At 47.6% G+C, this 13,033-nt stretch overlaps 1 pseudogene; it reads left to right on the plus strand.

Annotated features, from left to right (window-relative positions):
- Nucleotides 1-11,388: 11,388 nt before the first annotated feature.
- On the plus strand, nucleotides 11,389-12,593 carry LOC460950 (large ribosomal subunit protein eL24-like; annotated as a pseudogene).
- Nucleotides 12,594-13,033: the final 440 nt, after the last annotated feature.

Genomic DNA, 13,033 nt, shown 5'->3' on the forward strand with positions numbered 1-13,033 from the left:
TCCCTTCCCTCCCTCTCCCAAGTCCAGTCCGCAGCTCGCTCATCACCAGGCTCTTTTCCATGACTCTTTCTTGATCAGGCCTTTTTATCGTCCTCACCACAGGTTAGAGCACAGCAGACTGAGCCACCCAGAACTGGCCCCTCCGGTGGACCAGCCCCTGCGGATTCACAGACCACTGGGCCTGGAAGGGACCTTGTCAAGCAGGCCCATAAGGTGGCTATTCAGCCTGTTTCTCCAACAACCCCAGGGGCTAGAAGCTCGCCACACCCCCGTGTAACTCATTTTGTTTTTGGACACCTCTGACTCAGGGAGTTCTTAGATTGAGCTGACACCTCGCTCCCAGCAATGTCTGTCCACTGCTGTTGGGGGTGAGAGGAAGCGTTTTCCCCTATCTAGCCCCTATAGCAGCAGTCTCACTCCCATGGCTCATCTCTGGACCACAGTCTCATCTTCTTTAACACAGGCTCTGTGCCTTTTGAGGATGCCCCTGTTCTGTGTCCTTAGGACTCTGCCCCTCAGGGATGACTGTAGGGTTCTGAAAACGATTGTTTTTATCGTCTGGCCCCGAGCCCCTAGCTCCTAGATGAGTTCCTGGCACAGAACAGGGCCTCAGTATGGGAATGGATGTGGATGGAGATAATGGAGGGGAAGTGAGCTGGAAGGGGAGAAGGGAAACAGGGTTGCTGGTCACAGAATGGAATGTGTTCCCCAGGGATTTGCCTCAGCCAGGGGCCTGCACAGTCACTGTTGGCACTGTCCCCACCTTTGTTCCCAGTCAAATATCCACTGGAGCCGTCTCTCCCTCCCAGGCCAGGACTGCTGGGTGGATCTAACATTACACCCTGACAGCCCTGTCCAGCCCATGGAGCAGAGAGAGAGGGTTCTCAGAGAGGGGAAGCAGGATGGCCACCTCCCTTCCCTTCCTGAGTTCTTTCCACCCCAGTGTTCAACACCTGTGTTGCGTCTCCTGCCCTGTCAGCAGGAGTCTAGGTCAGTGATGGCAATCCTGTTTTCAAGGGAATACACAAACTTCCCTGTATGTTCCAAATTATTGGGCAGATTTGCTTTGTTCCTGCTTGGGCTGGGAAGCATCACTGAGTTCAGCATCCCTGAACTCAACTGTGACTGGGCCCTTGATTAAGCAACAGCTTGCTTTCAGACCCTCTAATGAAAGGGACTACGATCGTATGACATAAAGTGTTTTATTAGTTAATTAACTAACAAACATTGGAACAGGAGGTGATGAAGAGTTCTCTGAAGAACCTTGGAAACATATTTCCCTCATCAAGAGTTAAACTTTTGTCTCCTGTACTGGTTCTTCCACTCCCAAACCCACAACAAATGAATGCAGATGAAGATGACTTTGGTAGCACTTAAAAAAAAATAGGTTGTAAAATTGTGAGGGCCAGTACTGCTTTTTTTTTTTTTTTTTTTTGAGACAAAGTCTTGCTCTGTCGCCCAGGCTGGAATGCAATGGCACAATCTCCACTCACTGCAACCTCTGCCTCCTGGGTTCAAGTGATTCTCCTGCCTCAGCCTCCCGAGTAGCTAGGACGACAGGTGCCTGCCACCACACCCAGCTAATTTTTGTATTTTTAGTAGAGATGGGGTTTCATCATGTTGGCCAGGCTGGTCTCAAACTTCTGACCTCAGGTGATCTGCCCGCCTCAGCCTCCCAAAGTGCTGGGATTATAGGCATGAGCCACCACACATGGCCTGCTTTTCCTTATCTTTCAGAATCGTTGAACTACTTTATTCCTCAGTGTGGCCCAAATAAGATTTTCAAATGCCTCTAAACAGAGCTCTCCTTCTGTGCCTCTGCTGAGGTTTGCTCCTGTAGGAAGTTATCTGGACCAAACAGCCCGAGCACTGAATTTAGCTGTATTGCTGTTACATTTCCTGTGTGTTGAGGGTTTGGCTGCCAGGAGGTGAATTGTAGATAGAATCTTTCATTCTGGTTTCAGTTTCTGGAAGTAGCTATTGAGCTCAAGGCAAATCATATATTTAAAGATATATACATGATTTAAGGATAATCTGGCATTTATCTCTGCCCTCTTTTTGAAGACTTCATTATCATGGTTGCCTGACCCAACACAACATATTTGGAGGAGGAGAGGGGACACTTTTATTGTACCCCATCATGTGGCTGAGTCATTTGGCTCTCCATTCACTGGAACAGACGACTATGGACACCACCATTGGGTTTCCCACCAAGGACGGAGTTCCAAAGCAACAGTGGCTTCCATGGTTGGCTCACCCAGCCTGCCTGAGTCATCAGCTAGGTCCACAGAGTAGAGAAGTGGGTAGTGCCCCCGCCTAACATCTGGAAAAATTCCCAAAAGTTGTGACTTCATGACCACTGAGTCAGCAGCAACTCTTTTCTTGCCAAGAATAGCACATTGTTCTTTTCCTTTTCAGGTAATCCCTCCCCGGAAAGAGAAGATCACAGATTTTGTCGTATTAAATACATTGTAGAAATTCATGGTAGCAGGGGCAAGATCATTTAAACAAAACAGAAAGTTTCAGAGAGAGAAAAAGCCAAGGGCAAAGATTAATCATTTTTCTGCTTAAAAAAAATGGCTTTGATTTGCAACCATGGAATGCTCCACTGTTTCTCTTCTCTTCAAAGACATCTACTGGAAGGATTCCTTAACCTTACCAAGTGGCCAAAATACTTTTCTGAGAAGAGTCACAGAGCATAGGCCCCCCTAGGGTACACAGAGATTTCATTAGTCCCTAGATGTTTCCTGATCCTTTTAAAAACTGGTTAAATTCAGAGACTCTAGGCAATTACTTCTTTCAGAACCTGTGAGGCAAAAACGAAAGAAGAAGGCAGGACACGCAGTGTAACAAACCTTGGAATGGTAAGTAGGAAATATGAGTTAGTTTTTTGGCTAAGCTATGAATTTACCTTGTGCCTGCCAGAAATCACTCAGTCTTTTGTGACTGTAAATTTTCTGTAAGTGTTAATTGGTTTGGTTTATTATTGCAAGAAGCAAGGGAGCAATGTTGTGTATTATAATTTCATTGTGTCAATTTTGCCAAATTATCTTGCATTTTGTTATTCTATGAACTCATAATGGGATAAGGAGTATAGGCTTTGATTCAGAACATATGTGATGTTGCTATAAATGCTTCATGGAAAACCCTAAATATATTTTGAAGCCTACATAGTCAAAAGTCACCATTGGAAGACTTTTTTACTTTACTATTGTATTTATGCTCGTTAGCACTCATTCTTGTTTGAAACGTCTCAAATGCGTAATTTTATTATTTTATTTGACTGTTGTCTCCAGATTGGTCTGAGGACTCCGCTTTCTTCACTGCTCATTCATCTTCATACTGCTCTCATATTTTTTTTTAAATTGGGATATGCAATGATCCTTAGTTTATAAATTCAACTCCACTTTGCCACACACAGTGTTACGCTTGGGGAAACAATTAGAACTTGCCCTTCTTGGCCAGGCGCGGTGGCTCCCGCCTGTGATCCCAGCACTTTGGGAGGCCGCGGTGGGCAGATCACGAGGTCAAGAGATGGAGACCATCCTGGCCAACATGGTGAAACCCCGTCTCTACTAAAAATACAAAAATTAGCTGGGCATGGTGGCGCGCGCCTGTAGTCCCAGCTATTTGGGAGGCTGAGGCAGGAGAATCGCTTGAACCCGGGAGGCAGTGGTTGCAGTGAGATTGCGCCGCTGCACTCCAGCCTGGCGACAGAGCAAGACTCCATCTCAAAAAAAAAAAAAAAAAAAAAGAACTTGCCCCTCTTTTTTTTTTTTGCTCAAGGAACTCAGTCTGCCGTGGTTGCTCATTGTCTAGGATGAAGTCCAAATCCCTTGGGCCTTCACAATCCAGCACTGTCTGTTTTTCTAGTCTCCTTTTCTTTTTACATCCACTTGCTTTCTGCTATGTTCTTCACACTAGTCACACTGCCCTTCTCAGGGTGTCAGAGCAACCTATATTCTGTCCCTTTTTCATGCCTTTACTAATCTATGTGAAATACCATCCCCTATTCTTGCTTTTAAATTACCCCAGTTCAAAGGTCATCTCCTTCTCCGACTCCACGCAGGCCGAGTTAGTGTTCACCTTCACCGAGATCCTAAGGAGCTGTTTGCATTCCTCTATCTCATCGTATCATCATTGTCTAAGTGTCCGTCCCTCTGCTGTGGCCTCTTTGGGAGCAGGTGCATGTCTTCCTCCTCTTTCTCCCCTGACAGCATAACTTAATGAATACAGTGTCTGCCGTAAGAGGCCCTCGATACATGTTGGTTATGTAAATCAAAGAAAATGACCAAGGCGAGTCTCGATGATTTGGGTTTATTTGCCAAGGTTAAGGATGCACTCAGGAAAGAACACAGATCCACAGGAAGAACTGTGCTCCATGCTTTTTCCAAAGAGGGTCTGGGGACCTCAATATTTAAAGGGAAAAGAATGAATATTGGAGAAAGAGAAAGAAAGTTTTTTTTTACAAAGGGTGTGGGTGGATAAGAGGCAAGCAGTTGCATTCTTTTGAGTCTTTGATCAGCCATTTACATGTGAGAGGGTGGTAGAGGTACAGTCACTTACACATGCAATGAATCTGCATTTTTTACATAACATAAACATAGGGCAGAGGAAGCAATCAGATATGCCTTTTTCTCAGGTAAGCAGAGGGATGTCTTTGATTTCTGTCCTTTGCCCCATACCTGCAAAGATAAGCTATCAGTATACATTGCCAGGGTGAGATTCAACAGAACTGTTTTAGAGTAAAGATCTGGGAGCCCACAGGAATTACCCTGTGGGCAAATTGTGAGGGAGGTCTGTAGCTTTATTATCTTGTAGCTATCTATTTAGGAACAAAATGGGAGGCAGGTTTGCAAGACCCAGTTCCCAGCTGGACTTTTCCCCTTTGGCTTAGTGAGTTTAGGGTCCCAAGATTTATTTTCCTTTCACAGTTGAATCAGGGAATAAATGAGTTAACTGTCCCTAAATTCGACCTCCCCAATAATGGTGCCCATAACAACATCAATTTCTTGGAAAGCAATCTGACTATATATCTTGTTCTGCATGGCTGAGGAAGGCATTAGCAGCTATAATGCTGGAAAGGAAATAATAGAAATAAGAAAGACTGCTGAGTCAATAGAGAATGCATTAAAAAGAGGAAATTGTCCTGTCACCAGTCAGAAATCTTAATTGAGGTCTGTTATGTGCCAGGTCCTTTTCTAGGTATTGTCTATTGCTTAGTTTATTGCAGAAATAAACTACAGCAGGTACTGTATTTCCTCTTTTCATTTTAATTTAATTTAATTTAATTATTTTTTGAGATGGAGTCTCACTCTGTCACCCAGGCTGGAGTACAGTGACGTGATCTCGGCTCACCACAAACTCTGCCTTCTGGGTTCAAGAGATTCTCTTGCCTCAGCCTCCCAAATAGCTGGGATTATAGGTACATGCCACCATGCCCAGCTATTTTTTGTATTTTTAGTAGAGATGGAGTTTCACCATGTTGGCCAGGCTGGTCTCGAACTCCTCACCTCAGGTGATCCACCCGCCTCGGCCTCCCAAATTGCTGGGATTACAGGTGTGAGCCACCACACCCGGCCTCCTCTTTTCATTTTAGGTTCAGAACCCTTTCTTTAAAAAGTTCATTGTTAGGCCGGGTGCAGTGGCTCATGCCTGTAATCCTAGCACTTTGGGAGGCCAAGGCAGGTGGATCACCTGAGGTCAAGGGTTCGAGACCAGTCTGGCCAACATGGTGAAACCCTGTCTCTACTAAAGATACAAAAATTAGCCAGGCATGGTGGCAGGCATCTGTAATCCCAGCTACTCGGGAAGCTGAGGCAGGAGAATCCCTTGAACCTGGGAGGTGGAGGTTGCAGCAAGCTGAGATCACGCCATTGCACTCCAGCCTGGGTGACAAGAGTGAAACTCCGTCTCAAACAAGACAAAACAAAACAAAACAAAGTTTGTTATTAGATACGCACATACACACACAAGTCCACCCCTCATTTCGTGTGTCTCTCCCAGCTCTGGCTCTGGGCTCCAGGAGAACGCTGTTGCTGTTTTCACAAAGGCATAGCTTCCTGTGTTCATCAAGTGCACCTGTGTTATCAGGTGTTTTTATCAAGTGGTTCTCTAGACAGGACTCAAGACCCTCTTTGCGCTCCCGTGGCTGAGGCAGGTGGGGGGAATCCCTTAGTAGGAACCACAAGGCTCTCACAGGATAAACTGCTGTCTCGTTGGTTTCTCCCCCAAGGACTTCGCCAGACTTCATCAGAAGAAAGCAGTGCGAGAGGGGACTGCAGAGGAAAGCTGGGGCTTGGGAAACCAGCAGCAGGGGCCACGTGGGCAGGTGGTTTCTGTGTGAACCTCTGATCTGTGCAACATAAACAGGAAATGTTGAAGGCTTCCAGTGCTCTTTTTTGATGTCGAGAACATTCTACGGTACAAAAGAGTTTGCCTCTCACTGTTTCTCATATATGGAGGTTTTCTAATCAGCATCCTGAACAGAATTGAATTAAAAATAAAACCAAAGTAAAACTAGCTTTATCTCTAGATTTTAAAATTTTCATTTTTTTTTAGGGTGGCACCTATACTGTTACCTTGTAGGTACCAACTAGAATGTTCTTTCTAACTGCCTGTCATTCATGGTTTACCTACTTGGAAGCTTAACCCTGTCCAAGACTGGACCCTAGTCAACACAAATTTTAATTTTATGAAGGTCTTTCCCACCCCTAATATTCTGACATTCTTAAATATGCTGCTCAGCTGTGCTTGTCAAAGGCAATTGCGTTTGCTACATTTCAGAAGAGAGTCCAGACAGAGCCCATTTGGCTCTGTGCTAGGAACGGCTGCAGTGCAAGACTGTGGAGCTCTGTGGCTGACCACAGCTGAAACTCACTTTGATCTTGCTAGATGCCGCCAAGTTGGAAAAAATTAACTAAGACTGCAGGGTCAAAGAGAACGCATAAAAGCATTAACTGCTTTTGTTTCATGTTTCCTCTCCCTCCATAGAGAGACAGAGAAATTAAGAAAATTGCCGGATGTGGTTGCTCACACCTGTAATCCCAACACTTTGGGAGGCCAAGGTGGGTGGATCACCTGAAGTCAGGAGTTTGAGACCAGCCTGGCAACATGGTGAAACCCCGTCTCTACTAAAAATAGAAAAATTAGCCAGGCGTAGTGGCGCGCCCCTGTAGTCTCAGCTACTTGGGAGGCTGAGGCTGGAGAATTGCTTGAACCCAGGAGGCAGAGGTTGCAGTGAGCTGAGATCATGCCACTGCCCTCCAGCCTTGGCAATAGAGTGAGACTCAGTCTGGAAAAAAAAAAAAAAAAAAAAAAAGAAGAAAATTTATACACAGTGGGCAGGAACAAAATCTTCTGGTGAATCAAGTCTGCAGGCTTATTAAATGTGACAGTATGCTTCTTGAAGGATTAGAAATAAAATACAATTAAGTCAATGCTGTAATAGCTCTAAGCAGAGCCAAGCACAGTGTCTTTTCCCCCCCTCACAAGTACTGAACTCTTCTTTCAATCTTTTCAGCTCTGGGACTAGGCCAAGCCCTTCCCTCCTGGGACAGCTGCTTTAGGAGCCAACCAAGCAAGCCCAGCCAGTTCTCAGGGAGTAGAAGGGCATGGCAGACAAGTCCTTTCACACCCAAGGCCAGTCTGCTCACCAGGCCTCCCATCCCTGTCACCCTCGGGCCCCTGAACGTGCAGCCTCTTTCCTCACTGTCATCTTCCAGCCTCTCGTGTAGCTTCTCCTCGGCAGCCCTGCCTGCTGGGCATGCCAGCCTCCATTCCTCACAAACTGCTTATGTGCAGGGTGATACTCAGGATATTTGAGAACCAAAATGGTGTGGGCAGGCCCCAACCAAGCAGGAAGGAAAATGGCTATCATGCAGGCATGGCTCCATGTAATTCAGAGAAGCCTCTGCTACCAGGTGTTACCCCTTTAGTTTTCGGGCTCACCAGGGAGCCCCAGGGGTGGTCACGAGATGGGGAACATTCTGGAGACTTAAAAGAGTGGCCGTGCACAGAGTAGAACTGCTGTGTGTTGGTACACATCCGCCTGTCACATCAGCCTGTCTGAGACCCCAGATACCTTCCCAGAATGTTGCCTGCACTCCTCACCTTAACAGAAGGCTGGGTTTTCTGTCCCAGGCAACTCACAAATAGTGGCCGGCCATTCTGTGCCATGGAGCCCAGCGCTGGGCAGGAGTTAGGATTCTGCTTGACTCCCAAGACGGCTGCTGCTGTTATCATCATTCCCTCCATCCCGACCCATGGCCCAGGGTAAACATTTCTTGAGGCTCATGTCAATGACATCCCCTTGTGTGTGCCTTCCAGTGGCTGCCATCTAGTAAGCTCTTGCTGATCTCTAAATGGCATCAAGAACCTTGGTCCATATTTTTTCTCATTTAAGAAATATTTCTTAAGCATTCACTGTGCCAAACAACTTGCTGTATGTCCAGAGATGTATAAAACATGATTCTTGTCCTTAAAGGTAAGCTAACCTTTTTTTTTTTTTTTTTTGAGATGGAGTCTTGCTCTGTCGCCCACGCTGGAGTGCGATGGTGCAATCTTGGCTCACCACAAACTCTGCCTCCCAGGTTCCAGTGATTCTCCTGTCTCAGCCTCCTGAGTAGCTGGGATCACAGGCGCATGCCACCATGCCCAGCTCATTTTTGTATTTTTAGTAGAGACGGGGTTTCACCATGTTGGCCAGGCTGGTCTCGAACTCCTGACCTCAGGTGATCTGCCCGTCTTGGCCTCCCAAAGTGCTGGGATTACAGGCGTGAGCCACCGCACCCAGATGTAAGCTCATAGTTTAATAAAGAAATATAAAACAAAGAATGAGCAGACTAGGTGGTAAATGCCTAAGTGGACACAGTGTTTACAAACATAGAAACATGGACACGTGGAAATGATGATGTACTGGTTTCCCATGGCTTAAAACAACAGAAATGTATATTCTCCTACAGTTCTGGAGGCTAGACATCTGAAATCAAGGTGTCAGCAGGGCCATCCTCCCTCTGAGACTCCAGGCAGGATCTTTTCCTGCCTTCTCCTAGCTTCCAGTCCTGGTCAGCGATCCTCAGCGCTCCCCGCTCTCTGCTGCATCACTCCGGTCTCTGCTGTCGGCCTGTATTCTCCCATGTGTTTCTGTCTTCACGTGGTATTTTCCTTTTCTTACGAGGATATTAGTCGTATTGTATTAGGGCCTACCCTAATGAGCTCATCTTAATTCAATATGCAAAGACCCTATTTCCAAATAAGGTCACATTCCGAGGTACTGGGAGTTAGGACCTCAACATATCTTTTTGGGGGACACAGTTCAACCCATAACAGTGGGATAGTCAGGAGAGCAGGGGAAGGACCAGAGAAGGCTGGCCAGACAGGCGCGGCGAGCTGGTAAACAGGAGTCAGCAGGGCAGGGAGAATGGTGGTGTGTTGTCTGGAATGATGTACATAAACAGACTGGGGCCCGAGAGGGTGACACCTTTGGAAACTGCAAGGTGTTCAGTCTGACAGGCATAAAGGATCTATGCTCGGTAGTGGCAAAAGATAATCCTACACGTTAGCAGGAACCAAGTCATGAATCTCATCGTCTCCCCACACGAACGTGCCTGCACTCCTTTACTCCCCTTTTCTGGCTGACAGTAATCAGTCATCTCAAACCCCTACTTCCCCCCTCACTTCCCACACGCAGTTGATCCCTCAGATCACCTGATTCTGCCTCCTAAAAATCTCCTAAATCAGGCCGAGCGCGGTGGCTCACGCCTGTAATCCCAGCACTTTGGGAAGCTGAGGCGGGTGGATCACCTGAGGTTAGGAGTTCGAGACCAGCCTGGCCAACATGGTGAAACCCCATCTCTACTAAAAATACAAAAATTAGGCTGGGCGCGGTGGCTCACGCCTGTAATCCCAGCACTTTGGGAGGCTGAGGCGGGTGGATCACCTGAGGTTAGGAGTTCAAGACCAGCCTGGCCAACATGGTGAAACCCCATCTCTACTAAAAATACAAAAATTAGGCTGGGCGCGGTGGCCCACGCCTGCAATCCCAGCACTTTGGGAGGCTGAGGCGGGTGGATCACCTGAGGTTAGGAGTTCGAGACCAGCCTGGCCAACATGGTGAAACCCCATCTCTACTAAAAATGCAAAAATTAGGCTGGGAGTGGTGGCTCACGCCTGCAATCCCAGCACTTTGGGAAGCTGAGGTGGGTGGATCACCTGAGGTTAGGAGTTCGAGACCAGCCTGGCCAACATGGTGAAACCCCATCTCTACTAAAAATACAAAAATTAGGCTGGGTGCGGTGGCCCACACCTGCAATCCCAGCACTTTGGGAGGCTGAGGTGGGTGGATCACCTGAGGTTAGGAGTTTGAGACCAGCCTGGCCAACATAGTGAAACCCCATCTCTACTAAAAATACAAAAATTAGGCTGGGCGCGGTGGCTCACGCCTGTAATCCCAGCACTTTGGGAGGCTGAGGCGGGTGGATCACCTGAGGTTAGGAGTTCGAGACCAGCCTGGCCAACATGGTGAAACCCCATCTCTACTAAAAATACAAAAATTAGGCTGGGCGCGGTGGCTCACGCCTGTAATCCCAGCACTTTGGGAGGCTGAGGCGGGTGGATCACCTGAGGTTAGGAGTTCGAGACCAGCCTGGCCAACATGGTGAAACCCCATCTCTACTAAAAATACAAAAATTAGGCTGGGCGCGGTGGCTCACGCCTGTAATCCCAGCACTTTGGGAGGCTGAGGCGGGTGGATCACCTGAGGTTAGGAGTTCGAGACCAGCCTGGCCAACATGGTGAAACCCCATCTCTACTAAAAATGCAAAAATTAGGCTGGGCGCAGTGGCCCACGCCTGCAATCCCAGCACTTTGGGAGGCTGAGGTGGGTGCATCACCTGAGGTTAGGAGTTCGAGACCAGCCTGGCCAACATGGTGAAACCCCATCTCTACTAAAAATACAAAAATTAGGCTGGGCGCGGTGGCTCACGCCTGTAATCTTAGCACTTTGGGAGGCTGAGGCGGGTGGAGCATGAGGTCAAGAGATCGAGACCATCCTGGCCAACATGGTGAAACTCCATCCCTACTAAAAAAAAATGCAAAAATTAGCTGGGTGTGGTGGTGCACACCTGTAGTCTCAGCTACTCTGGAGGCTGAGGCAGAAGAATCGCTTGAACCTGGGAGGCGGAGGTTGCAGTGAGCCGAGATCGCGCCACTGCACTCCAGCCTGGCAACAGAGCAAGACTCCATCTCATAAACAAACAAACAAAACCAACAACAAAATCAACAGTTAGCTTGGCCTGGTGGTGGGTGCCTGTAATCCCAGCTACTCCAGAGGCTGAGGTAGGGAGGATCTCTTGAACCTGGCGGTGGAGGTTGCAGTGAGCCGAGATCACACCTCAGTACTCCAGCCTGGGCGACAAGAGCAAAACTAAACACCATCTCAAAAAATAATAATAATAGTTCTCTTTGCCATCATTTCTCTTCCCGTGGAGCCGCTGCCATGAAGGTTGACCTGTGCAGTTTCAGCGGGTACAAGATCTACCCCGGACACGGGAGGCGCCACACCAGGACCGACGGGAGGGTTTTCCAGTTTCTTAATTCAAAATGCAAGTTGGCGTTCCTTTCCAAGAGGAATCCTCGGCAGGTAAACTGGACTGTCCTCTACCAAAGGAAGCACAAAAAGGGACAGTCGGAATAAATTCAAAAGAAAAGAACCCACCGAGCAGTCAAATTCCAGAAGACCATTACGGTGTGTCTCTTGCTGCTATAATGGCCAAGAGGAATCAGAAACCCAAAATTAGAAAGGCTCAAAGAGAACAAGTGATCAGGGCTGCTAAGGAAGCAAAAAATGGCTAAGCAAGCATCTAAAAAGACTGCAAGGGCTGCTGCTACGGCACCTACAAAGGCAGCACCTGAGCAAAAGATTGTGAAGCCTGTGGAAGTTTCAGCTCCCCAAGTTGGTGGAAAACGCTAAACTGGCAGATTAGATTTTTAAATAAAGATTGGATTATAACTCTAATAATAATAAGAAGAAGAAAATAAAAATCTCCTAAATCTGCCTTCTCCGTTCTACTTCCACTTTCTAGTTCAGGCCCTCGTCATGACACAGTGGAGCACTGGCAATCTCACAGGTCCTCCTGCTGTCAGGCCCGTGCATCCCCTCTCCATTCCCCTCTGCTGCTAGAGCCATCACTCAGTGCTGCGAACGGTACCCCTCCCAGGGCAGGAGGTAGGTGGATCCCCATAGCGTCATGAATGACGCTGCTTTAGTCAGCTGCCTGGGCTTTACCAGCCCCTTCCTCATCAGATCCTGGCATTCTCTGTAGCCAACCTGAAGACAGAGCATTTGCTTTCAGAGAACTCCAGCCTCGATTTGTTCTTTAGTGACTTTTTTCCTACCGTGAATTAACAAGTTGGTATTCGGATTTCATTTTTAAGATGTAAGTTAAATTGTTTCCTAGAATTGAGTCCTTGAATCAATTCACCTTCAGATTGTAATCTGAGCTCCATGTCATGGTTTACAAAGCTGTCAGTGATCTGGCCTTTGGCCACCTGTTCTACTTCTCCTCTGCAGGGTCCCGGACCCTAGGTGCTACATGGAGTCTCGCTTTGTCGCTCAGGCTGGAGTGCAGTGGCGCGATCTCAGCTCACTGCAACCTCCACCTCCTGGGTTCCAGCGATTCTTCTGCCTCAGCCTCCCGAGTAGCTGGGATTATAGGTGCGCACCACCATGCCCGGCTAATTTTTGTATTTTTAGTAGAGACGGGGTTTCACCATGTTGGCCAGGCTGGTCGCAAACTCCTGACCTCGTGATCTGCCCGCGTCAGCCTCCCGAAGTGCTGGGATTACAGGTATCAGTCACCGCGCCCGGCCTCCCCCTTCAATTTTTGACTACCTCCAGCTCGTTTTTCCAAACGCAGCTCAGGATTTGCTCTGGAATGAAGCCTTCTCCACCTCTTCAGGGCAGCATCAGGTGGCCCTCCTCTGTTCTCCCAGAATCCCTCATTCTACCCTCCATTACAGCCTCTCATCTTGT

Source organism: Pan troglodytes, chromosome 2 (assembly GCF_028858775.2).
Source record: "Pan troglodytes isolate AG18354 chromosome 2, NHGRI_mPanTro3-v2.0_pri, whole genome shotgun sequence".
Classification (NCBI taxonomy): Eukaryota; Metazoa; Chordata; class Mammalia; order Primates; family Hominidae; genus Pan; species Pan troglodytes.